The sequence below is a fragment of the Antedon bifida genome, chromosome 8 (genome assembly GCF_963402885.1).
Source record: "Antedon bifida chromosome 8, ecAntBifi1.1, whole genome shotgun sequence".
Lineage (NCBI taxonomy): Eukaryota > Metazoa > Echinodermata > Crinoidea > Comatulida > Antedonidae > Antedon > Antedon bifida.
Genome location: NC_136233.1, coordinates 13,760,000 through 13,771,961, shown reverse-complemented (window position 1 = coordinate 13,771,961; position 11,962 = coordinate 13,760,000).

Sequence of the window (11,962 nt, the reverse complement as noted above, 5' to 3'; positions counted from 1 at the left end):
TTTCTGCTGTTATTTTATTTATTTATGCTCTACCTTGGTATTGAGCACTCTATCCCTAACGGTCTGATAATTTCAACCTGAATATATATATATATATATATATATATATATATATATATGTATTTTTATATATGTGTGTATTTGTATAACTGAAAATAGTCTATATAGGCTATATATTTATATTATATTTCCTCATCTTTATCGTTTCAAATTAATTAATTAAAATTCTGTATATCACCTGGCGGTTTAGAACTAATGTTCTTTGCCTGTCGTGTTTATATATTATATTCATGAAATGTATTATTTGAAACTCGTACTTACTTTTTTAATACCTTATTCATTTGTTTTATTATTGATTGAAAGAAAGAAAATAAATGTTTACGTTGATTGATGATGAAAATGAAGATGAAAAGGAAACACATTCAATAAGAGTGAAAGGTTTATATCATGAGCAACGTTTCAGGACAGGGCATAAACAAACATTTATTTTATTTCAAATGCATCCAATAGCCATTTATAAATAATAATATAGAAAAAACAAATATAACAATACAACAACAATTGAAATGGAAACATTCACATTATTTTAACATAGCCTATAGCGTTTGTGCAATTTGATGTATTTTTTCTTGTAGTTTTCTTTTATTGTCTTAATTATTTTTAATTTAAGTGGACCGATACACTTTTTGGAATCTTGAATCTTGGATTACACATTGCAGCAAAATACACAGACTAACTGACCGACCGAAATGTTTGCTTATTAAATTAACAACAGTGAAACTCCGCCGTAACAACGATGATTACTTCTTTAATTTTTATTATCACCGTTGTTATTCTGAATATTCTTGTTTAAACATGGTATTTGGGTTATTTTGTATACTGAATGCTTGCCTTAATTTACAACTCATATTTTTAAATTAAACATTTTTTATTACGTCGTAATATCAAATTTTAACTACAAAGAAAAATACAACTTAATTAATTTACCCTATATTGTACGTATTTTGCATTCAATTTTTTCCTGGAGTGGATTGCCTAGATACAATGAATTCATTCGCAATGATTGGGTTGATGAACTAAATAGCTTAATATTTTCCGATTCTGTAATAACATATTAGCTAAAAGTCATCATCGAATATACCGCCTTTCATAGAACGTTTTCTAAAATTGAACCTAATTACTTGTATTAAGGCAATCACTCAAATTTGATGTGGAATTTAAAGGCGTGTTCACACCGAATCTAAAATATTTCAAGGCACATCGGTTGCGGAGTATGTTATCGTCGAGGAAAGAAAAATCTGAGACAATGTATTAGTAGGCAAAAGTAAGCAAAACGCCTGCGAAGCACAAAAACAACACTTGTTTGAAGCTTTGCTCTTTAATCTGAACGATAAAAACACATGTAAATCACATTGTAATAATTTGATTGACATATTATAAATTTAAGTGTCTGAACATAGCTTATGTGAACACCTGAAAACTGAAAGTCTCTGAACGTAGCTTATGTGAACACCTGAAAACTGAATATAGCTGCGAAAAAAACGCACTCCATTATAGAAGAATTAAACTTTTTAGTTTGGAGCATATAACATTAGTAACACAGTATGCGCGGATTAACCTAATTTTCCACTAGAAAGAATGTTCAATTCGCGCGAATATATTCGCTAACGGAAAACAGGCTTGACGTGTATCTGACGCACGCATACACAAAAGTCATTTATCAAAAGTCTGGACTTGGCATTGGATTAGATGAATTAGGTGAATCAATCTAATTCAGATTAGACATTATCGTTGAAATAATTCGCCCTTGAATAGCGAGAATATTACAATAGAAAGAAATTATAAATTAGAAACTAATGTGTTCTTTAATAGTCATAAACCGAGTTTATAAATGAGTGCTTTCATGTGTTCAACACATAATCTTGATCAAGTAATTAACGTTTTTGTAAGTTAATATCACCAAGTATTTAGGCATATCTGTTCGATATCTTAAATATGATCAACTCTATCCAAGAGCGAGAAAAACGTTTGGGTTGCCAAGATAGTAGTAATGATGATACAACTTAATCAATAATAATAATCATGCAGCAATTGCAGAAACGTTTCAAACTAATAAAGACATTAATTTCTTCTTTCAAGATATTACAACTTTTCTTTGTTGCGTTTGTGCTGATAACCAAACTCAGTTCAGATATAGTTTATTTGATAATTGTTAAAACAAATTTATGATAGCAAATACTAACAGAGGTAGATAATAATGATAATTCATTTTCATCATTGCAGGCAAGTTATTGTTTTAATTGAGCACGTGTGTAAAGAGTGAAGTAAAAAAAAATATACATGTATTTCTGAGAGAATGAAAAAGATTTGTTACGCTTATCGATTTTTAGAATCTACTTTTTAGCTTTAAGTTTTTATTATTATTGCGGGTAAATTAATTGTATAATAAAGTGAAACATAATGTTTCTTAAAGCTCTTTCTAACACTATCAAACTTTATGTGACAAACAAATGTGATGTGCAAATATATGGACATGATGATGCCATATCACTACCATACTTGGGCATATCAGTAAAAATATAATGATTTGCTCACCATCTGACAGTTCATCAAAATAACTTCGAACGATTACAATCTAGAAATCGAAATAAATTATAAACTTAAAACTTGTGTAAGTAACTCGTGATGTTGAACCCTTGCAGTTAAAAAAATATTGTTACAATGCATGTTGCATTTTAATATCTTTTCATTCTGTGTTTGATCAAATGAATTGAAAACTTACTAAAAACCTTTAAAATAAAAGAAATATCAGGTTATATAGTTTTTATATGTATTTTGCACCGTGCCTTTTAGGCGAGGTGGAAGTAGTCTGCCTAGTGGTAATAAAGATATAAGTTTAAACTTACATTTGAAACAAGGCACATGCCTACTACCATATGAAATATTGTTGCAATCCTCATCATAATACTGTATCTAAAATAAAAGTTTCAAATAATTAAACCTAGACTTGTAAACGTTTGATTGCTTCTAGTACTTAGCCCTTAACAAAATGATATAAATAAATACGTGTACTTACAATTTACATAATAAAGACAAAATGTACAATACCTTATGCTACAATCGATATCATACGAACCATGGCATTTGAATTTAGATCGTTAAATTACTTTATTGATTGAACTGTAACGATAATAAGCTCATACCGTACATAATCGAATATTAAAGAATATTATTTTATTACAATATTATCATACCTCATAGAATTACATTCGTATTCATGCATTAAGTATAAAACTACAATAGTCCATGCGTTAAGTATACAGATATTGCTACATATTATATACGGAGATGCATAGCATATTACTGTTACATATCGATCTTAAATATCGATAACTATCGATTTCTTGATTTTTATGGAACTTCAAATCTCGAAAATAAACATTAGATTTTACTTACTTTATCAATAAATTTACGTCAACATATTCCTAGTTGTACTTTGCCTAATAATTGAAAATTAAATGCGTTATTGATATAATAATTAAAATTAAAAGAGTCAAAGGTCAAGAGAGGAAAATTATTATTATTATAGTATATGTAAGTGATTGATAAAAATGATCAAATTACTGTGGAAGAATAAGATGTGATATCATTCAATATTGTAAAATATTTGAAAATGATTTTTTTTAAATAAAAAACTTACCGTACTGATAGTTATACGTCTTATTATTCAAATAATCGCAAATATCTGTCGCCAGATTTAAATAATGTCCATAAAAGAAAATCCTTGATTCGCAAAAGCAAACATAAAATGTCCGTGAACAGATTCAGACGTTATAAGCACAGGTATGCCAGTTTTATCGATAACAGGTTTGATACATATACATATATATTCAACCAACCAGAAACTAAGACCTAACCACTATTAACGCGCGCGTGCGCACTTTGATATAACCAAACGCGCATGTCATCAAGTTAATGGTTTTATTGAAATGTGGATGTCACTGTTGATTGGCTCATGTAAGCAACAAAACGTAAATGAAGTCTCACTTCCGATAGCTCTGGCTGAATATTACCTCGTTGAATATTTTAGCTGGTAAACTGATCGATATTAGTAAATTAAATGTTATTATATTCTTCAGGTTATGTCCAGATATAAAAATACTTATGCGCTTGTATAATTAAAATTGAAATTAGATACAGAATTGATATATTATCACTGACAAATCAAATAAGATTTAATCTAGTTTCAAATAAACCTGATATCTCGTATCACATGTTTTCAATCTATTCTAGACTGTTTTGGTTAAATGTATGTGGAAAAACACATCAAAACACACTTAAGATACACTATTTAAACGTCAATTTTCATACAATACGTATGTATCATCACTGATGTAATAAGCTTCCAACATTATGGTTCCAAATTAAGCACTGTACATTAGGCCTATACAATTGTGCTATTATATACACAGTGCTAAGCAACATATCTATAATCTATATATAATTTAATAAAATACATTAACATGTCTAGTATGAAGGTGCCACTGTTTATCTCCATAACTCAATAATGTTAATAATATGACTGTTTAAACATTACTTTGTACAGTTATTACGAATACCAGTCTAATTGAATGGCTACGTCACAACACCGAGTGTGCTATCTAAAAATTGCTATAGATGATTCCAGAATGACGTTACGGTTGTGCACTACTGTATGTAGGGTCCTCTTCCTCCTCCAGAATGACGTCAGGGTTGTACACTATGTTCGGTCCTCTTCCTCAATGTCCTCGGTCTTCTTCTTCTAGTATGAAGGTGCCACTGTTTATCTCCATAACTCAATTATGTTAATAATGACTGTTTAAACATTACTTTGTACAGTTATTACGAATACCAGTCTATTTCAATGGCTACGTCACAACACCGAGTGTGCTATCTAAAAATTGCTATAGATGATTCCAGAATGACGTCACGGTTGTACACTACTGTATGTCCGGTCCTCTCCATCCTCCTCCAGAATGACGTCACGATTGTACACTATGTTCGGTCCTCTTCCTCAAGAATGATGTCACAGTTGTACACTATGTTCGGTCTTCTACCTCCTCCTCTTTTTCCATCAATACAACGGTGCATAATATAAAGAAGCAGCCTATAGACCACCTTCAAAATGAATTGTCAGTGTAGACATACTACTGTTCTGTAGTCGCAGGAGCAACAAATGTTAATAAATAATAAATATAAATAATAATTATAGAAAATTTACTATAAAAATGTTACTCCGAATAAAGTGGGGCAAGCCATTGTCATTCACTATGACTTGTCTTACTTTATTCGGAGGTTTTGTTTTTATTATCATATCAAAATAATAATTGTTACATGTAAATACAAAATACATTGTGATGCAAATTAGGTCGAGACTACCTTTTGTGCTTCTTGTAGTATCAGTCGGTTCGCTCTACAAATAAAATCGAGAGAAGGTAAGTAAGTTTATATGAGATTCAATACTACTTAAGCTCTTTTTCACTTGGACGCGTCGCAACGCACAGACGTACTTACAATTGTACTTGGTTCCCACAGAGACACAACGCAAGGACGTAAACGCAACGCAAGCGAATTGACCAATCACATGCGACTGTTCGATTAATCCATCGCTTGTGATTGAGCCAATCACTGTACGTTGCGTTGCGTAGTAGCGGGAACAAAGCTTGAGTGCAACTCAATAAGTAATTTGACTAATCACGACGCGATGGGTTGCCGAACTATCAGTTGTGATTGGTCAACTCGCCTGCGAGCGTTGCGCTTACGTCGTTGCGTTGCGTCCAAGTGTACACCAACGTTCATGTCTCCTTATGAATTCTTTGTGCTAAACAATTTTATATCTCAACTCTATCACTGCACACAATGATTTTTAGATTTAATATTTAAGCAACCTGCTCTCCTACGATCTGTGAATGTGATCACATCAATTAGGTTTCTTAAACCGCATTAGTTTTTGTTTCCCTGCTTCACTTGCACAGACATTAAATAATTAGTTGTCGCTTCCATTGTAATACTACGTATAATCTTACCGATGAAGTATTGTCGACCTTCATGCAACGACGAAAAAGAACGTTCTTAATTTGGCCATTAAGACAGCAATGAAATAAGAAGATGAAGAAACCCTAGAATGATAGAATAGTTAAATTCTCGGGTAGAATAGATAAATATATATATATATATATATACAGTAAGCTTCTTCTACCAGAAAGTCTATATAGGCCTATCAGGTAAATCAGGTACCTCCCGGCTATATTAACAAACATCGTATCCAACATTAAAAAAGGATCTAATGATATTGACAGAGAAACATTAAGTAAGTCTGATTTATGTGTACATTGTGCGCATGCAAGATGCGATTATTTTACTAAATATGTTAAATAAGTTACTTATGTCACACACGAACGAAATTTAATTCTATGATTAGACGATTTTTTTGAAAAGGCATTAGGCTTACGAAAGGCGACATAATTAAGTATATAACTACAATGTTTTTTATAGGCACGTGTTACATCATATCACTGTTACAGACATGAAAGCATTTTGAATTTTCACAACGTTGTACGTTGAAAAAAAAATGGATTAAATTTGAATTAACAATACATGACACACTAGGTAATACGAGGCTCACCTGCAGTGAATTACATATAGCAAACAGGTACTGAAGGAATAACGTCTGTTGGTTAAGAGCAAGTAAACCGAACACCCAAGTTAATCCGAATACAGGCAGTAAAACTGCGGCTGCGCGTAAAGTACGGCTGTATGGATATATAGAAAAAAAGTTAAATTACGACGGCGGGTTCAAAATTATGATTATGATAGATATATAAACTCACTCGATTATCGGTACTGTATCTCTCCCAATATCTTAGAAAATAAATCGTTTCAATGCGCACTAAAAAAAGGAAAAGTTTATATATTCATAACCTAACATAACTATTGACCAATCAAAAGCCAACTACTTTGCCGTTTTAACGGGACAATACCGCCCTCCATAATACTAATAGATACAAGTGATATATTGTACATAGGTAGGCCTGTACATACCATAATAATTGTTATCACTGGGCCAATAAACGCCCAACTAGTGCCTTTGTCGACGGCCAACCAACATGCAGTATCCGTACCGTAGCCCTCGAGTCTAACAGCCATGGTTATAATCACTATGATGGCAGGAACTCCTGTAAAATAGGTACGGTACTAAATTATGACAAAATATTATTTGCAAATGTCATTATTTTATGTTATTTGAGGACGATGGATTTTAGAAAAAACAGAAGGCTAATTCTAGGAGCTGAGGCACATTGTAAAAATTCATACAATCACTCCGCTTTGTTAGTAGAGTAAACTGTTTCGTTATTATTTTCACAAGCTACGCTACACAGGTAAGGTAAGTTTCGATAGACAGCTTACCCCATCCTATCGGGTAGTACACATAGAACTTTCTCCTGGATCGGCCATGAGTCAAGTTGCGTAATTTACTGTACATATGCATCGCTTCCACCGCCATCCACATGAACACATGAAAATGGCGATACCAGTGCAAACATTCTGTACATGAAAAAATATCTATCAATGTATAAATCCACATAACGGGTGGTGGTAACAACAGTTTAGGCCTACACAGGGACATTCATTATTTCATATTTCGTTCAATAAAAATACTATATAAGCTTACTTTATTTTTAGTTTTCTCGATTCCAAATAGAAACAATGAATCTGCTATTATCAAGGCGATTACGAGGTTGATGTGAATCGACGTGCATTCATAATTCAATCGTCTGAAACGACAATAATAATATTGATGATAATGATAATGATGATGATGATACTGATGGTGATAATGATGATAATGATAATAATGGAGGAAAAATTATACGGATGTGTTGTGGTTAATCTTCATAGTGGCATTATCAAGTTACATGGACATTAGTTAAAGTTAAAATTTCAATAGACAATAATTAATGACAATCACACAATTTAGACAATATTTACCTAATACTTAAGAAATAGATTAGCCTTTCATTACACGATAATTAACACGTTACCCTATATCGAAATTACATTATTGCCCTTAAGTCAACAATGCACTAATAGCCTACAGTAGCCTTCAAAATTAGCATCTATAGTGAATTAAAAATTGTGATATTTAACACTCATTATCAGGCAACCACACAAAAGAGATGCAAAGTGATCATTTTACCATTAAACCCGTTTTCCACTTGGCAAATCTATTATTCGAAAGCGTTGACTAATGAGCATGCGTATTTATCTTTTTGTGACGCGTTAAATTGCGCAACCAATCAGAACTCATGAATGCTCGATTCGCACGAATATAATTATATACGTAGTCGAAAACAGGTTTAAGGGATCATATAGCCCTGTTAAACAAACTTGAAGTAAACTATCATTACAATAAGAGTTATAATTAAGGAGAATAAAGACAGTGAAAGTCCAACGTATGTTATTATACTCAATGCGGCCTCATTCACATCACCAATTTAAAAAACAATAAATACAAAATATACTTTCAATACTTAATTTATAATTATAATTATGTAGGCCTAACTTCTGTTGGTGTTATTTTTAGCCTATCTGTGCATGTAACGCTAGTTTGTGGCGTGATGTAGGCTTAATTACTACCGTAATGAGTCGAATTAGGCGGCCTATAAAATACCGAAGAAAAAAGACAGAATATACCTCTACATCATCAGCGGCTTGTAGAAGCATAGAGAAGCTGGTTCGGTGGTAACATTGACACGTGGTATGGGTTCGATTCACTTCACTGACATTGCATCCGTCTGATGACCACACCCCTCCTGCTGAGTACCTAACAATGTTATTAATAATACGCTTATAAGTCAATAACACGTAATATAATCTTTACAATAGAACAAACTTAAATGCCTATTATAATGTTTTTCGGAATTTGTAAATTAGATTATGAAACTTAATGTTTGCCTAAGGGTATCTCTAATGCATAGTAAAATAATGAACATTATAAACCAAGCCAAATAATATAATATTTGAAATGGTAACTAACCATCACGCTTCATTAACTGTCAGATCCGAAACTCATTGTTTGTCTACAAAACATTGGCCTAAAGGACGCCTAGGCTAAGTTCTGCGAGTGAAATACATTATACATTGTACATTGGATAGTCCGTGGGAGGTATTTTCTTATCCAATGAGAAGCGTTCTAATATAGACACCGGTTTGTGTCTTTAGGAGGGCCCGCGTCATCAAACTATAGTATACGTTATGCTAGGCATTTAGATCTGCTGTGCAATTTCTAGTTATATAATAGGCCTAAGTCAGAATGTAGTTAAACTACTTGACGTGTTTATGGTTTTTCTTACGTTTGGTTGAATTTCCAGTAGACACAGTGCGTTCTTGATGTAGTTGCATTCTACGTAAAAAATATTTTAAATATTTTTCAAACCATTGTTTATAAAAGAGCGTAAGAGTTTGTACGTTTTTCGGTATAAAAATATGAGTACCCATCAAAACGACCGCAGTTAAACTGGGAAAGTTTTAATTAACAAATTAAAATTAATGATAATTTAAATAATAATATATAAAAAAACATTAGGCCTATTCGTTACCTGATTAAAGTTTTCAAACACAATTTCTATAGGTTCGTCAAAAATCAGTGGTTGATCGTTATCCACCTTAACAGTGATAGATATCATCCGTCCGTTTACACGTCGTTACCGGCCCATCATTTCTCGTAGAAATAGGTTTCGTAACAGCTTTTATCCAGTTGCCGTTCTGGCAGTGATGTTGCACTTTGAATTGTAATTGTTTTTGTTTGTTTTTTTATTTGTCTGTTTTTTTCTCAGAGCAAACATAATTTCTATGTATAATTTATATGCAAATGACCAATAAATGGAACTAATTTTCCACTGATGAATTGTCATTCACAGACTAAGGCTTCTCTGATGTATTTTGCCAAGTAGGCCTAAGTATAATAATAAGTGATACGAAGGTAAGAAACTTACAAAATAAAACACTCGATACATTGAGTAAGATCCTATCATTATCATATTTAGCTAAAGCTTTCCGCACCCTTACTGCTAAAAGTGATGTAATGTTATCAACATCGTTAATCAAAGTACTCAATTCCCAAGAACTCTAAAAGAAAATGTAAACAAAAACAATTAGGTTTCATTGTAACGAATTTGCGATTAAGAAATAATATTTGTATTTATTGTATCAAAAAGGTTGAAGATTGCAGACGTTGTTGATACAATAAAACCTCTATTAAGGCTGGGGCACCTTCAGGGCCCAACAATATCCCCCCTAAATAAGGATGTCCCATAAATACCGGATTGGCGTGTTAATATATTTCCGCTCATCGTTTCATAAAAAACTGTCCTCGATAATAGGGGTGTCCTAAAAGGAGGTGTTTAACTGAATGCAAGAATGACGAACCCGTAAAATTAATTAAATGTTAACCTCAACAAGAAAATATGAAGAAAGAAAATATTACCATATCTGTCTGATTTATTATGATTGGATTAAAGTCATCAACAACGTCCTAAAAAGAAAATTTAAAAAATGATTTACAAAAATTGTAAAAGCGTTGTTTCCGTTACAATTTAAAAGAAAGTACAAATAATAAAAACTTTTCGATTAGATAACGCAACAAAGACTGAAATTATTCATATATAGGCCTTGTGTCCCGTTTGTCCTATACATAATTATGAAATAAAGTTGAAACTTTTTAACGAACCGTAACAAATATTTCTATTTCATTATCTTCTTTAAGTTGAGAAAGCAGTTTCGTTGAAATCTTTTCCTTTATTTCTTCTATACTTGTCAGTTCATCTGAAATAAACACCATACTGTCATGCGTAAAGCCTGTTTTCCGCTACGTGAATGTATTCGCGTGTGTGCGAATAAATCGTTGACTAATGCAAATGGATGCGTATTCATATTTTCATCTACTTTTTGTGACGTGAATAAACAATACGCAACCGGCCAATCAGAACACAAGAATGTTCGATTCACGAGAACATATTTCACTTAAAACGGTCTCCAATGCTACTCTTTCTTTAACCTACTACCTTTGTAAAGTCTAACTGAGCTCACCTTCGGTTACATTTTTGCTGGTAAATTCACCTCTCCAACCATAAGAATACCCCACGGCGCCTATGACGAAAGCTTGTAAATTTATATCTTCAACTTGTAAATCCCAGGAAATCAATCTGATAAAACTCCACCCGCCCCGCCCCCACCACAGTAGCTAGTCAGATTTGGCACGAACGAGCTAACACCACCAGATGCGGATAGATAAGCACTCCTTCCTAATATAATCTAAATTTAAGAAATACATTATGCAATCTGTTAAATAGGAACAAATGATGATTGATTTTTTCACAAATTGATAATTGTTATTAGCAAAATGTATACTGTACCAAATCATATGCCCGTTTTACTACTGAGCAAGAACATTTTAGATTAAAGAGAACAGTATTTTCTTGACAACAGAAACAGGTAATCATGTAATTATTCGACTAATTTAAATTGCATTTTCACCTAATGATTTCCTGTTTTGTAACATTATGACTATAATATGACGAACGTGAAATAAACTTACGTTTGAAATCATACAAAGGCCTACTATTATAAGATAAAATATGGTAATCTTCATCATATTAATGTCTGAAAGAAGAAGTACGTTCTATTGTTATTTCCGACAGTAATATTATTACTGTTATATTGACTGTTCAATTTATGATAAAGAAAATATTAAGGGTTTCACTTAAAGATGTATTGTCCCTTGAAACACTTCCAGTCAAAGTTTTCAATCAAAACATATCTCATAATGCAACGCGCTTGTTTGGCTACTCTGTATGCATAATCATAAAACTTCCTCGCAACATTTGATAACTATGATAATAACGTGTGTGGTATTGATGCTAAT